Here is a 15,133-nt window from a genome sequence, read left to right as displayed (position 1 = left end):
CACCAGGGGCTCACCAATCACACAAAATCTCCCCGCCAAATGAAAGAAACGGCAAAGCACCCCATGAGAAACCACAGGACTAGGGTGACAGGGAAGCAGACTCCATGGATACATGTCCAGGGCAGGAAAGGGGCAATATCCGCTCAGGGACTTAGGAGAGGCAGGAGCCCTGCTGGAATGGGAACAGCATTACGCCATGGAGGGGATGCGGACATACCAACTGTGTGTGACAGTCCTGAGCAAAATGTCAGTGACCCCAGCACGTGTGTGATGTCAGACGTGTGTGACATCAGAATCAGGCTCAGGTCCTGCCCCAGAGTCCTCACACTTGGAGGACAGTGGACCTTGGGCTATGGCTGTGGTATCTGATCAGCGGCTCCCAGAGTGGTCTGCCTGTTGGAGGACAGAGCTGGCCTTCACATGCTCTGCGGGGTCCAGGGCGGGAGCACCATGGAAGGGTTTAGCGGGTGTCAACCTGCGCCCACGTAGCAGCACTCCTGACCACGGAGGTGGCGAGAGGCTGCGGGAGCTCTGGCGGGAGGTCAGGCTTTGCTTTCTGTCTTCATTCGTCATCTCCAGAGGGGAGGAATTGCCTGCTAACGACATTTGCAGATAGTACTACATTAGGAGATGTAGACAACACAGTTAGCAGAGGAGAAATAATTGTAAATGGACTTAGACCTGCTATTTATCATTCATTTGAATTTCATCAAAGTGTTCCCAGGACACATTCATAATCGAGTCCCACAGCTGAATTTGAGGGAGAAATCTTCATCATCCAGCAGGGCAGGTGGCTGGTGCTTGGGTGCCTGCTGTTCTGTGAGACCTCGGAAAAGGCTGCTGAGGAATAAACACCATATCAAAAGTGCTGGCCAGGGTAGCTTCCTGTCCAGCCTCTTGTGACTCTGTTCAGCCTGGGAGAAGTTCCCATTTTGAGAATTCAGCTGGAGATTAAGGGGCACACACACTTTGTCACTTCTTTTCCAGACTTGGTCACACACAGAAAAGGCTGTTCTGGAAAGCCTCTTAGGTCAATGTCCTTGGTCTGCAGGTCAGTGCAGAACCTTCAGGTGGACTGAACACACTCTCCAGGGCCACTTGCACACCAGTACCCTTCTCTGTGCAACCCCACACCCCAGAGCAGGACACACACAGGCAGAGAATTCTGGGTAGGTAAGGTAGCAGCTCTTCTGCAAGGTGCCAACCCAGTGTGAGGCCCTCAGCCACCCTCACTCGTGAGCACACCCTTCTAGGTGTTCCTTGTCATGGCATCCACTGTGACCTCAGTGTCACTGGGTATGATGGCACCAATACCTTTGACCCCATACCCAACCCTGTGTTCCTGACCCCACACCCAGCCCTGGTATCTGTGACTCCACATCCAACCCCAGTATCCATGCCCCTAAACCCAACTCTGGTGTTCTGACCCCATACTTGGCCCCAGTGCGTGCATCCCCTCATCCAACCTGGTGTTCGTGACCCACACATGATACCAGTGCCCAACAATCAACGGTTACATCCAACCTCACCTTATCTGGCATCTGTGACCCCCTACCTGATCTCAGTGTCTGTGACCCCATGCCCTGAGCTCTATGACTGGGTCAGCCTGGGACCCCCTGCCTGCCTCTCCTCCACACCCGTCTCATCACACCGAGGCTGTGCTGACTCTTGGTTCTTCACCATCATTGTCCCATCATGTTCTTAACTTTATGGCACTGCAAGATTTTCTGTTTCTTTCCTATTTCTATCCAAGGCCCTGCCATCAGGCGTCCTCCAGGGCTCCTGGTTCCTGTTCATGAAGACTTGTGTCTGGAAAGCAAGATTAGGGCATAGTTGTTCTGGCGACCACTGGGGTGTCTGGTTTGTCTGTCACCCCTCGGGCATCTGGGGTGATGTTCATCTCTTTCACTCTCCCTGTCAGCTCTGTGTCTGCATGTTGTGTCTATCCTGGGTGCTTGTCTTTATCACCCATCAAGCTCTGATCTCTCTGACCTACGCATCTCTCATCTGCCACCTTTCAATCATTGTCCTACAGAGCCACGAGTCCGCACTGATGATTCTGATCCCAAATGCCCAGTTTCTTGTGGCCCTTTTGGGCTGGTGATTGATTTCTATGGAAGCTAGAACCTGAGTAACAATTGCTTGGGAACCTGTGAGCCTCACCTTGTCAGAGCTAGGTCTGTTTTTGATGTACTTTCCTGGTTTCCAGGCCTCAGGCTTCTGCGTTATAGACCATCCTCCCTATCTCTCAGGTGATTTGACAGGCGAGTCCCACAGACCCTGTGTCCCTGCTCCATCCTCTCCCCTCTTTTCTGCTGCTCATCTCACCATGTTCTGCTTACTGACACATGAGACATTTCCTATGCTGCTGGGTTTTGTTGATTTGTACTTTTGTGTTTCTTTTCATTGATGATACTGATCAATAGTTGTCTTTCTTGTGATGTTTTTTGTTTGGGGACCAGGTGACCCTGTTCCTGTGCTCAGAGCTCACATCCAGTGATGCTCTAGAGACCACGCACAGTGCTTGCTTCATTCGTCTCCAACCTGAGCAGAGCCATGAGCCAGGGTAGACAGCTTCACTCCCACAGAGAGGACACGACTCCTCAGAGAAGAGGTTCCACCACCTGCTAGATATCAGCTGTCAATGGGGTCTCACGGCCATCCCTGCTGCCCCATGTCCACTCCATGCAGGACCCTGGATCATTCATGTCCACTCCCTGCAGCCCCCCTGGTTCATCCATATTCACTTCCTGCAGGGTCCTGGGTCACCCATATCCACTCCCTGCATGACACCCTAGGTCATTTGCATCCATTTCCTGCAGGGTGCCCTGTTTCCACCTTCAACAAGCCCAATAAATGCTGTGTCTGTTGCACCATAACTTTGTGCTCTGGCATGACATTTATAAAATGCAGATATGGGTCAGTAATTCCTTGCTGTCACCTAGCTTACATGCTGATTTTCTTATGCCCACATATCCATACAACTTCCACACTCTAGTATAAATAGCATCTTTAGAAAAATATGTGATTTTCAAATGTTTATATCAGGAAAGAAGGCTCACTGGAGCTAAGAGGTGGATCTGAGCATTTCGTGGTGTCCAGTGCCTCGATGGGATTCATGTGCTGTTGCCTTAGCTCTGCCTTGGCCAGTCATATTTGTTCTGATTAGTTTGTTCTGCACCTGCCTCAGAGTAGCTTGAACTCCAGGTCCTTCCTCCCCAGTATGACCCGCTGTGATCTGTCATGTGCAGAGTGCACTTTCATCATTGCATCTGTTATTCCCCTGGATATTGCCACCCGATGAATTGGATGATCTTCGTGGTTCTTTATTTGCTTTCATGGTGCCAGGTATTGAACTTATATGCAAGGCCAGGGCTGTCCTGTGGACACCTCCCAGGTCTGAGGTGGATCAGGTTTTTAGCTCTCCAGCTAATTTCTGGGTGTCTCTGTGGGTCTCATTCCAACACCCACCCTTGTGTTCAGATGCTGCCCTGGAAGCAGTGCCTGACAGAACCGTCAGCTGGGGAAGCAGGTGAGAGACTGTTCTGCTCTTTAATACAACAGTCCCCAGGGACAGTGAGTGAGTCAGATACTCATGTCTGGAGTTATCTGTGGGCCAGAAAATTTAGGGGGACCCAGTGAGCAATAGAAGGACTGATATAGCCCCTTCCTGCCTACACCCTCTCCCCATAACTTGAAGAAAGCTAGAGATGGATTGAGCCTGAGTTGTAATAAAAATGTTCAGTGACAACAGTGTATTTAAGTGGGATGAGATATGAGGATGGGTAAGTGCAGAGAAAGTTATTACCTGTTTAAAGATTCTTTCTCTCCAGGCTCTAGAAACAATGGGAACACAAGACCATTGAAAGGAAACACCCAGTATCAAAGGAAAGAGATTGTTGCCTCAGAAACCTGAGAATTTGGCATGAGACTGTAAAGAAGGGTTTGTTCCTGGGACCTGCCCCAATGACCACAGAGCTTCTTCCTGCAGAGCACATGGCATGGATAGTTGAAACTCTTCTCATCACATCACAAGACACAGAATCCTCTGGGTGCAGAACATTCGTAGCCACACTGAATGGGCAAGCACAGCGAGTCTCATCACAGTTTCCTGCTTTCTAAATTCAAAATGCAGGTGACAGTCTGGAAACTTCCTGACTAAGCATGGTCCTGATGCTGTGACTGCTGGGCCCAGACCAGCTCCCACACTGCCTGCCCACCCAGAGTTTCCTTTAACAGTCTCTGTGGAAGACACTGGACTCATTCTCTGGCCCTATAGCACCTTCTGTCTGTCTCCTGGATGGCTGGTGTGTAGGAGAGCCTTCAATGTACAGCGGCACAGGAATTCACCCTGGACAGCTAGGGACAGTCTTGCGGGATTCAGGCAGAGGCAGAGCCAGACCTGGAGGCGCTCTGGAACGTTATTTCTCCTTCCACAGAGCAGCACCTCCTGTCTGTTCTCCAGCAGGCTGTGAAGAGGGCAGCAGGCCGAGACCGTCTCAGAAGATGGTTCTGTGAGATGAGGCATGTGTGTGTGCTGGTGCAGGAGACGAGAGGAATGTGCCTCAGTTTCCCACTGTGATGGTGGGAGTGTGCAGGTCACAGAGTTAAGAACTGGGTCACAGAAGCAGTGTGGCCAGATTTGGGGACCTGTGGGGAATCTGTGATCTGGGCCAAGAGGAGTTTCACCAAGAACCAGCACTGGTCCCAGACCTTGCCCAGAAGGGGGCCTGGTGTGGTCCTTGCCTCTGGTAGCTGTGGCATATTTGTCTTCCTCACACACTCATGTCAGTGGGATAGTCCTGCCTTGATACAAGTGCCTCAAGTGGGATGTGATTGTGGCATTCTTCTGCTCTGGCTGGGGCCAGTCTTACAGGCAGCAGGCCCTCTGCATGCCTGTCCATGTGCTACCTACACAGGCTCCCTGTTATGCCACGGGAGCCTGCGGGGCGGAGTGGGTAGAGGATGGAGAGGAGTAGGCTCACAGTCCACTTTGAGAATCAGGAAGTCTTGGTGGCAGGCTTTAAGGGGCTGGGTGGTATGGAGATTGGTGAGTAGACACCTCAATTCACCTGGCCAGTGGTCACTGGCAACCACATCAAATCTGGAGTTACCAGTCAGTTTCACGTCTGCCATAATGTTTAAATTGTTGACTCGAATTCTCTTTATGGTTACTTAATTAGAGGGAATTAGAACTTTACTATAAGCAATGCAATTTAAGTAGGGAGTGGTGTAATAACTACATCTCGTTTTAACTTAAGAAAGTGTATTATCTTCACAGAGACCATAAAAGAGCTGAAAAGCACTTTTTCCCAAAAGGAAAAAATCATGATGATATGAATCCCAATGTTGCCTGGTTTCAGCTGTCGTTAAGTCACTGTCACTAATGTGATTTTCTGAGAGCTTGAGGGGGCAGCTTCTTGGGGCATGATTCTGTCTGGGAGTGCATCCCCTCATCCCTCCCTGTCATGGCTGATCTCTGCTATGCCGAGTGGCCAGTGGGGAGCAGCAGGAAGGGCCTTCACTGCTGACTGCCTGACCAGGTTGCCTGTTCAGTGAGATAGGAGGCCAGCAGACAGCAGACACAGATATATCTCAGGAGGAGCACGCTCCCTGTCTCAAAGTGCAAAGGTATTGTGCAAAGAGCCTGGGGTTCAGTACCCCAACTCTAGAGGACTATGTCTCCTCATGTTACTCAGGCATTTCAGGTCAGCTATGATTCAGGAGGATGCATTACCCCTGTGTTTGGGGAAGTTGTATCCCCCTATATGCCAAGAGGCTGTATTTTCCTGTATGTTAGGAGGCTGTGCTCACACCGTATGTCAGGAGGCTGTTGTTTGCCTGTGTGTGCCAGGAGCCTGTCTTTACCTGTAGATCAGGAGGTTGTGCTCACCTGTATGTCAGGAGACTGTGTTTACCTGTATGCCAGGAGACTGTGTTTTCCTGTATGTCAGGAGACTATACTTGCCTGTATGTCAGGAGTCTGTGTTCACCTGTATGTCAGAATGCTATTATTTGCCTGTGTGCCGGGGGCCTGTGTTTACTTGTAGATTAGGAGACTGCGCTCACCTGTATGTCAAGAGACTGTGTTTGCCTAAATGCCAGGAGACTATACTTGCCTGTATGTCAGGAGGCTGTGTTCACCCATATGTCAGGAGGCTGTGTTTGCCTGTATGTCAGGAGGCTACGCTCACCTGTATGTCTAGAGACTGTATTTGCCTGTGTGTCTGGAGGCTGTGTTTGCCTGTATGTTAGGAGGCTGTGTTTCCTTTTAAACAAGTGGATAGTCTCAAATAAGATTTCACAGCAGGGAGATTCCAAATCAATATATTATGGGATACAGGTTCCTCAGTGGGGCCATGCCAGCCTGTGAGGACAGCTTGTACCATTACTCCCTGGAGATAGTCACAGTATCATCTGGACTTGGCAATTCACTTGGGGGAGGCAGGATGTTTGTTTTAGAGTTTAGACCCTTGGCCTCTGATTTGAGTAACCTTGAAATGACTACTTCTGCCTGCTATTACAGTGTTCTGATTTTCTGGCCCCCACCTCAGAGTGCCACTCACAGGTGGGCTAATTTACTCAGTGTGTAAATGAGACATTTAAATCATCCTCCTGTCATGTATTAGTAGGTAATACCTGAATATGACTAATTTAGATGCTTCCAAAAAGCAGATTATTCATTGAAACATCAGTGAGGTTAGTAATCAAATATCATCATAGAAATTCATCTTAAATGACACTTAATTCAATCAGAAAATAACATTTATAAATTCATAAATAATATTCACAGGAATAAATTCACAAAACATAATGACTGCTGCCATTTTCATGGTTGTAAATCCCTTTTATTGTAAATCCCACCACATTGCACATCCTCAGTAGCCCTGGGCTTGACCACTCTCTCTCTGCTCCCATGAGTGGGCACAAAAATGAGGTGCAGAGTGGATTCTGCTATCAGGGTCAAAGGTGAGAGAGAAATGGGACTTGACTCTACTTCTCACAAACCTACTCTCCTTCCACCAGCCACAAGAGCTCTCAGGGGCAGGTGCAGGACTGGTTGTATCAGAGTATGAACAATCCCTTATAAGGTTGGCTATATCAGAATGGGAACAGTTACTGTGAAGAACCTGTGATTTATCAAAGTATGAGTGCTCACCGAGCAGTACCAACCATCAGATTGATAGGCACTGTGAAGGACCATTGTATCAGGGAGTGAACAGTCACTGTGCAGGACTGACTATGAGAGGGTGAACAGTCACTATACAGGACTGACTGTATGAGAGTGAACAGTCACTGCACAGGACCGACTGTATGAGAGGGTGAACAGTCACTGTGCAGGACTGACTATGAGAGGGTGAACAGTCAACTGTACAGGACTGACTGTATGAGAGAGTGAACAGTCACTGGGCAGGACCAACTGTGTTGCTGTCTCTTCCTCCACACCCTGAGGTTAAGGTCTGAATTTATTTGCTGTGGTTGCATCCCAGAGTACAGAGCATGTAACTCCCTCCTCTCACAGATTCTCATTCTGAGGACCGAGATAAAGGGCAGAGTGCTAGTGGATGGCCCCTGCTGTGTCCCAGGCTGTTGGCGATTGTCCTGTCTGAGTGCTGGCTCCCAGCTCCCCTCTGAGCAAGCTGTAGTCTTCCTGGACCCAGTGTACTTGTTCCCATGCATCTGATCAGTCAAATCTGAAACTCAGGAGTGAAAATTCTGGCTAGGCATCCAGATACAACATTCAGAACCCCTTTTTCCACTTTTATTGGAAGACAATTATTTATATGAGCAGTGCCTGGACGTGACCCTTTAACACATGTGAAGGTTATAACCTGATCAACACAGGGAAGATTGCTGACACCAGCCTGTGGGTGACAGCTGCTCTCAGGAGGAGAAAAGCTGAACCCCAGTAAGCATGGGTAAGGAATCAGTAATGTCACTCACAAGGACTCCAGGACTCACCTCTTAACTATTGGACTTTTAACCCACCCTGATAGCTGCCCTCCAGTTCTCTGTGCCTATAAATTAATTTTTTTGTTTAAAGATCTCTGATAGGGGGTATGGTGCCGCCAGCAGGTCAATCTGTACCTGTGAGGGAAGTGCATCAGCAGCCTGATGGCACCTTCAGACTTCCAGATACCTCAAATTTGCTGCTGTGCCTTTGGCCAGACCCCAAAAACTTGGGGTAAAGCTTACCAAGAAAGTAAATGGCCAAAAGTTAGGTATGTGGGAAACACACCCATAATCCACCTCTGGCTCAGCTATATAATTGGAGGCATGGCATCTCTGGTTCCTGATCGAACTGCTAAATGGCCATGATCCCAGAGACTCAGAAACAAATCTTGAAACCCAGCGGCTTTTGGAAGAAATGCGTTCAGTCCCTGCAGTAAATTACAGGTGCTGGGCCACCCCAGGTGGGAATAGGTTTTGTGCCTTGGCCTGTTCTCCCTGGCGGCCTAGTGGCCGCCATCCTCCAGAGGTCACTGGACAGTCAGGTTTGGGCCCACAGTGATGAGACATGTGGGGCCTCATGGGATGGGGGTGGAGCTGGCCCTTTCCTCCCCATCCCAATGAGACCCTGAGTTGCCGCCCACTAGTGGCCTTTCTGGCTCCTGATCAAGCTGCTTAATGGTCATGATCCAAGAGACTCAGGAACAAATCTCGGAACCCAGCAGGTTTTGACAGAAATCCCTCCAGTTTTGTTAAAATTTCAGAATTTCAAAATCGCGCGGCCACTACTGCAGCCACACGACATCATATGTTATTCATAACCAGCAACAGAAAACAAATTGTCTCGTGTTGCCTTTTCAACAGATCTGAATGTTGGGGTAAATCCCAAATAATAATGGTGGGTCTGGTGTCAAAATATTGAATGTAATCAAAGTAGAGGGAGTAATGTGGAAACCATCTGCCCCACAGGTAGGGGGAGCGTGTGGGATGGGAGTATACTGGGGTTTTTGGTGGTGGAGAATGGGCACTGATGAAGGTACAAGTGTTTCACTGTATGACTGAGACTTAAAGCAGAAAGCTTTGTAACTGCTCTCACAGTGATTCAATAAATAAAATTTTAAAAAATGAATAAAATAAGCTACATGGAGTTCATGCCCAGTTCAATCAGCTAATCAGTGGCTGAATAAATAGCAGTACTCCTACATAAAAAAATAAAATAAATATCTCTGTTATCACTAAGCCTCTATCTCTCTGACTTATTTCACTTAGCAGCATGCAATGGGCAGGATTTCCTTCTCCTCCCTCCCTTCCTCTCTCCCTCCCTCCCTCCCTCCCTCCCTCCCTCCCTTCCTTCCTTCCTTCCTTCCTTCCTTCCTTCCTTCCTTCTTCCCTTGTCTCTTCCTCCCTCTCTCACTCCCTCTTTTCCTCCCTTTTTCCCTCCCTCTCTCTTTCCTTCCTTCTTTCCTTTCCTTCTTTCCCTTCCTTCCTTCCTTCCTTCCTTCCTTCCTTCCTTCCTTCCTTCCTTCCTTTCCTTCCCTCCCTCTCTCCCTCCCTCTCGCTCTCCTTTCTTTCTTCCTCTCTTTCTTTCTCTCTCTTTCCTCTCTTTCTTTCTTTCTTTCTTTCTTTCTTTCTTTCTCTCTCTCTCTTTCTCTCTCTTTCTCTCTTTCTTTCTTTCTTTCTTTCTTTCTTTCTTTCTTTCTTTCTTTCTTTCTTTCTTTCTTTCTTTCTCCACACCCAATAGACCCCAGAATTTCCTTTTGTAATAGCCCAGAGTATTGCATTCTGTGTGTGTGTGTGTGTGTGTGTGTGTGTGTGTGTGTATCGGTGTCACACTTTCTTTGTCAGGGCTTCTGTGAAGGACATGGAGGCTGTCTCCTTGACAGAGCTGCAGTGAACAAGAATGTCCAGGTCTGTCAGAAAGTGGCTTCATTTGCACAGATGTCCAGGAGGTTTTATCACATCTACTTTCTGTGGTCTTGTCTGCTTCTTGGACAAGCTTCCCTGCCGCTCGCTGTGGGTAGCACCAGCACTCATTTCTACTAAGGGCTGTCCACATCTCTGGCCTTCTGCTCAGAACCACTGTGTAATAAGGTGCTGGTCTGCTGCGTTTGGTCTGCTCCTCTGCGATGTGTGGAGCAGTTTCATGGTCCTCACAGGGCATGTACCCATCCCTTTCCTCCACCCAGGTTCCACTGGCTTTTTGTTGGTGGCTGACAAGTTCTTCAGACTCCAAACATTGGCTTCTCATCAGATGTTTCACAAATGCTCTTCCCTATTCCCAAGTAGCTTTTCTGTATCTTCATAGTTTCCTTCCCTGTACTGAAGCTTTTGTTTTGATAGTGCCTGTGTTGTGTTTCTGCTTTTGCTACCTTTGTTTTTGGTAATAAATACAATTTCACTGCTACATGTGATAGGAAGGAGTTTACCTCCTGTTTTCAACTAGAAATTGTAAGGTTGCAGGTGTTCTTCTGAGTCTTTAATCCATTTTGAGTTGATTTTTGTCTGGTATGCAAAGGCAGCCAGCTTCGTTCTTCCTGTGCAGCTGTTTGGTATTCTCGGCACCATTTACTGAAGGCACTTTCCTTTCTCTGCTGTACCTCCCTTTGTCTATATTGACCACATGTAAGTGTGGCCTCTCTCTCTCTCTCTGTTCCGCTGACCCGTGGGTCTGAGTTCATGCCATTCCCATGCTTTTTGATCACTATGGGTCTGTTAGTTGAAAGCAAGGAAGTGGCAGCTCCAGCTTTGTTTTGCCCCACATCGCTTGCAAGATTGAACACATTTAAAATCGTCATTGATCTAAAGCAATGAACAGATTGGATGCAGACCTTATCAAGATTCCAGTGGCATTTTCAGAGACACGAAAAGATGGTTGTGGAGTTTCTGCCCCCTCTTCTTCCTGGAACGTGAGCACAGGCAGGTAATGGGTAGTCCTATCCCATCTCTTCTGCCCTCTCTCCCAACCCCAGTCCCTGGGGACAGAGCAACTGCCTGCTCTTATGGGGCAGGGACCTCCCTGTGATTGGGGGGTGCGGGACTGTCAGTTTCCTGTAGTCTAGGGAATGGGGTGCAAGCTCTCAGTTCACTGCCGGTACATGGTGGCCACTGCCAACCTGAGTCAGTGTCAGCCCCTGGGAAAAGCTTCCTGGCCTCACCCATGTGCGGCCTCATGTCTCATGCCATCCTGCGTGAGGTTCCCCTTCTAATCGAGACTCAATATTGGCAGCAAAGAGGAAGCTAGGTATCGGGGTGCTAGTGTGTGCACACGTGGGGCCGAGAGTGTGAGCTGCACTGGCTGCATGTCCACTTGGAGATGGAGAAGGTTCTCTCGAAGCTGTTTCCATCAAAGTCGGCTCTGACGGGATGTTCCTTCCTCTACTTCATCAGCATGCAGTGGGGCCAGCAGCAACACATCCAGCTGTCTGCTGGTCCGCAGGGCCATGTCCACTCTCCTGCATCCACAGACAGTGTTCAGGGACATGTGGGGGCACAGGGGAGCAGAGCAGCTAAGGCCAGGTCAGACCACCCTCACACTTGGATGCACTGTGTCACACTGAGCATGTAGGAGGCGCTGCTTGTACTGTGCGGAGAGGGGTGCAGTAGGCTGGCTGTGTCCAGGAAACTTCCTCCTCCAGCCCTGTGCTCCTCTGTGTGAGGGCTCTCTGCCTTTGGTTCCTTGTGGAGGTCCCTATCATCAGCCCACAGCGTTGAAGGTCACCCAGGCATGCTGGGACAGTCTCAAGGTTTAACCTTGTCATATCCAACTTCTCTTTTTGTTCCCCTCTCTTCGGTGTCACAGGTAAGAAGATACTGTCAGACCCAGGGTCCCAGATGGCCATGCCACAAAATTTACTGGCATTTTCTAGTATTTGGTTCATGCACTGACAGCCTGGTTCATCCTGGGTCAGATTTGTCTGCAAGGTAGCTGGGGTCTTACTGTTTTCATGTGACTCTCCTGTCATTCCAGAACTTTGTTGAACAGCCAATTCTTTCCTTATTGAGCTTTCTTGCTTCTCTTGTCAAAAACCAAATGACCATAAATATAACAGATTATATCTGGATTTTCAATTTCCATTTCTCAATGGTGTAGCTATGTCAGAGTGCTATAGAGAGAACTGTGGGATAAATATATCACCGAGTCAAGCCTTAAAGGGGAATAGAGATAACAATGGACAAAATTACAAATGAGTCTATTACTATAGCTTTTTAAAATAAGTTAACCACAGTCATTAACTTTGTTCTTTTAAAAATTTCCATGACTTGCAATTTGAGATGAATTTACCAATTGACCAGCTAGTTAATTTTTGCTGCTGCTATTATTACTATTACTAATGAAGCCACTGGAATTTTTGTTTGTTTGGGGACCACATCTGCAGTGCTAAGGGTCACTCTTGGCTCTGCACTCAGGAACATTCTGGGGAACTCTTGCTACCATATGGGGTGCCGGGGGTTGGACCCAGGTCAACTGCATGCTAGGCAAGCACCCTACCCTTTGTATTATTTCTTTGGCCTGCCACTGGGGTCTTGGTATGGACCATATTGAATCTTCGGGTGAACATGGTGACTATTCTATCCTAATAGTTTTGAAAGCTAGCAATCAATAAATATTTTCCACTATTTTTGACCTTCTTTTTTTTAACAACTTATTTATTTATTTTTGCTTTTTTGGGTCACACCCAGCGATGACCAGGGGTTACTCCTGGCTCATGGGCTCAGGAATTACTCCTGGCAGTGCTCGGGGGACCATATGGGATGCTGGGAATCGAACCCGGGTCAGCCGCATGCAAGACAAACGCCCTACCCGCTGTGCTATCACTCCAGCCCCGACCTTCTTCTTTTTTTCAACAGTTTTCAAATTTCAATATACAAGTCTTGCACTTTTTTTAAAAACTCTATTCCCAGCATTTCAATCCTTTGGGACATTTTTTAAAATTAGAACTTTAAAAAACTTTTTATCTTGGAGGGAAACTTTTCATCTTAGTTTTTTACATATCTTTTTACATTTTACATATCTTGTTTGTGTGAGTGTACATAAATTTGCACAGATTATTTATACTTTACTGAAGCTTGCACCCTTTCTGAAGATTTTTATTAGTTTAAGATTTGTAGACATTTTCTTGGGACTTTCTGTCTACACAATGTGCAGAGACAGTATTCCCCCTGTAACTTTTTTGTACTTTGCTTAATTGCTTTCTGTACAGTGGTTTATTCTCTCTCCCTGCACCTCATACCCAGCAGAACCAGAGAATGGAGATGGTCTGTTGCAGGCTGTGTGGTACAGATTTAGTCATGCTCACCTCCTCAGACTAAGATTTCTCAGGGCTCAGCGCCCCTTTCAGTAAATCCATCCTAAAATCTTGTCCAGAGTTATTGGATAGACTTCAGAGGCCACCCGTGGCACCCACTGGCAGGAATGACATTTGTTTGCCGGAACTTGCAAGGCCAATTCTCAGTTGGCCTCTCCTGCCGAGCCTTCGAAGGGTGCCACAGGTCCTCGCTGATGGGGGCTGGGAGACTTCACTGGGCCTCTCCACTTCCCCCTCCTGAGCTTCTGCAGTGACAGTACAGGTGCCAGGCAGAGACTGGCAGGTGGGCAGCCCTGCTTTGTCCAGGAGCACCTCAGGTCTCCAGCGCCCCCTGGCAGTCATACCAGAAGCAATGGCTGGTGGCTGGTCAGTGGCCACGTGATACCTTCTGTGACCCTGGTTGCAGGGATGTGGCCATAGTGCTTCATTGCTGATTTCTTTACAAGAGCTGCTGCTCTTGTAAAGCAATGCTTTACAAGAAATCCACCAACGAAATCCACAGTGCACATTAGGGTGGTACATGAGAATCACCTCCACATTGGAAGTGGAGTTTCGGGTCATGGACATCTCAGAGCTCAGGATTCACTGTGCCTACAGAGCACTGAACTGTGTGCATGAGCCCTGGGGCCTAGCAATAGGGTGCCCTGAGGTTCCCTGCCCCTGTGAGAGCTGGGACCACATTACCTGAGTCCCCTGTGAACACTTCAGCCCCAGTATTGCCCCTGCCCAGTCCTCACAGTCACTGAGCTCAGGCCCTGTCTGAGGAGACGGGGTGGTCTCAGTCTGTTGAGTGTGTGTCCTGGGTCTTTGTGTGAGGGGGAACACGATCTGACAAAGGGAAGGAAAGAGAGGGGCCACGAGGCTGGGCTCCTGTGAGTGATACAGAAGCTGTGTCCAGCCATAGGACAAGGTAGATCACAGGAAGAACAGATGGTATCTGAGAAGGAAAGGCTCAGGGGATCCCATATACCACCCAGCGTCCCTCAGGGAAGGGGGCTGACCCCCGAGGTTGAAGCTGTGTGATTCCAACTTTGGAATATCTGGAGATGTCCACACTGAATGGGAGAGACCTTGGTGTTGTAATGGGTGGGAAGGGAGTGGAGGTGAGGACAGTGGGGATAACTACTGGGTCCAGGAATGCTGCATATCTACATGGTAAACTGCCGCAGTGTCCATACTATAGTCACCAGCCTCAGGGTCCACACCATAGGCACCCACCTCAGAGTCTATACCACAGGCACCCACCTCAGACTCTTTACGCAGGCACCTACTTCAGGGTCCACACCAGACACTTGCCTCGGGGTCCACACCACAGGCACCCGATTCAGAGTCCATTCCATGGGCACCCGCCTCAGGGTCCACACCACATGCACCTGCCTCAGGGTCCATACCACAGGCCTCACCTCAGGGTCCACACCACAGGAACCTGCTTCAGGGTACACACCACAGATACCTCAGACTTGACACAGCAGGCACCTGTCTCAGGGTTCACACTGCTGTCACCCACCACAGAATGGAACTTTCTACATTACCAATTACAGAGAGTGGAAACACGGAGCTTCATGACCACTAGTAATCATTTGGATCTCACTTATTAATAAAAGTGAATCAATAATGCTGCCTGCGTGAAGAACCTTTCCATAACTTACTCTGCATGTTGCCTGCAGGCAGAAGCTTATAGAGACCCTCACTGGACCCACCCCTTCACAAAACAAGTTTGCACATTTTTACCACTTTAACAACTGGGTCATTTTGAGCTCAGAAAAATTAGACTTTGAGAAACATTTAAGAATAAACAAAGCATTGTCCTGGCTAGCTCTGACTTGTATCATTCCCTGCATCCTGTCTGAACAACAACAACTAAGACACATTTGGCT

The sequence above is a fragment of the Sorex fumeus genome, unplaced genomic scaffold (genome assembly GCF_029834395.1).
Source record: "Sorex fumeus unplaced genomic scaffold, SorFum_2.1 ptg000028l, whole genome shotgun sequence".
Classification (NCBI taxonomy): domain Eukaryota; kingdom Metazoa; phylum Chordata; class Mammalia; order Eulipotyphla; family Soricidae; genus Sorex; species Sorex fumeus.
The sequence above is the reverse complement of the archived record's forward strand: the minus strand, read 5'-3'. Positions refer to the sequence as shown.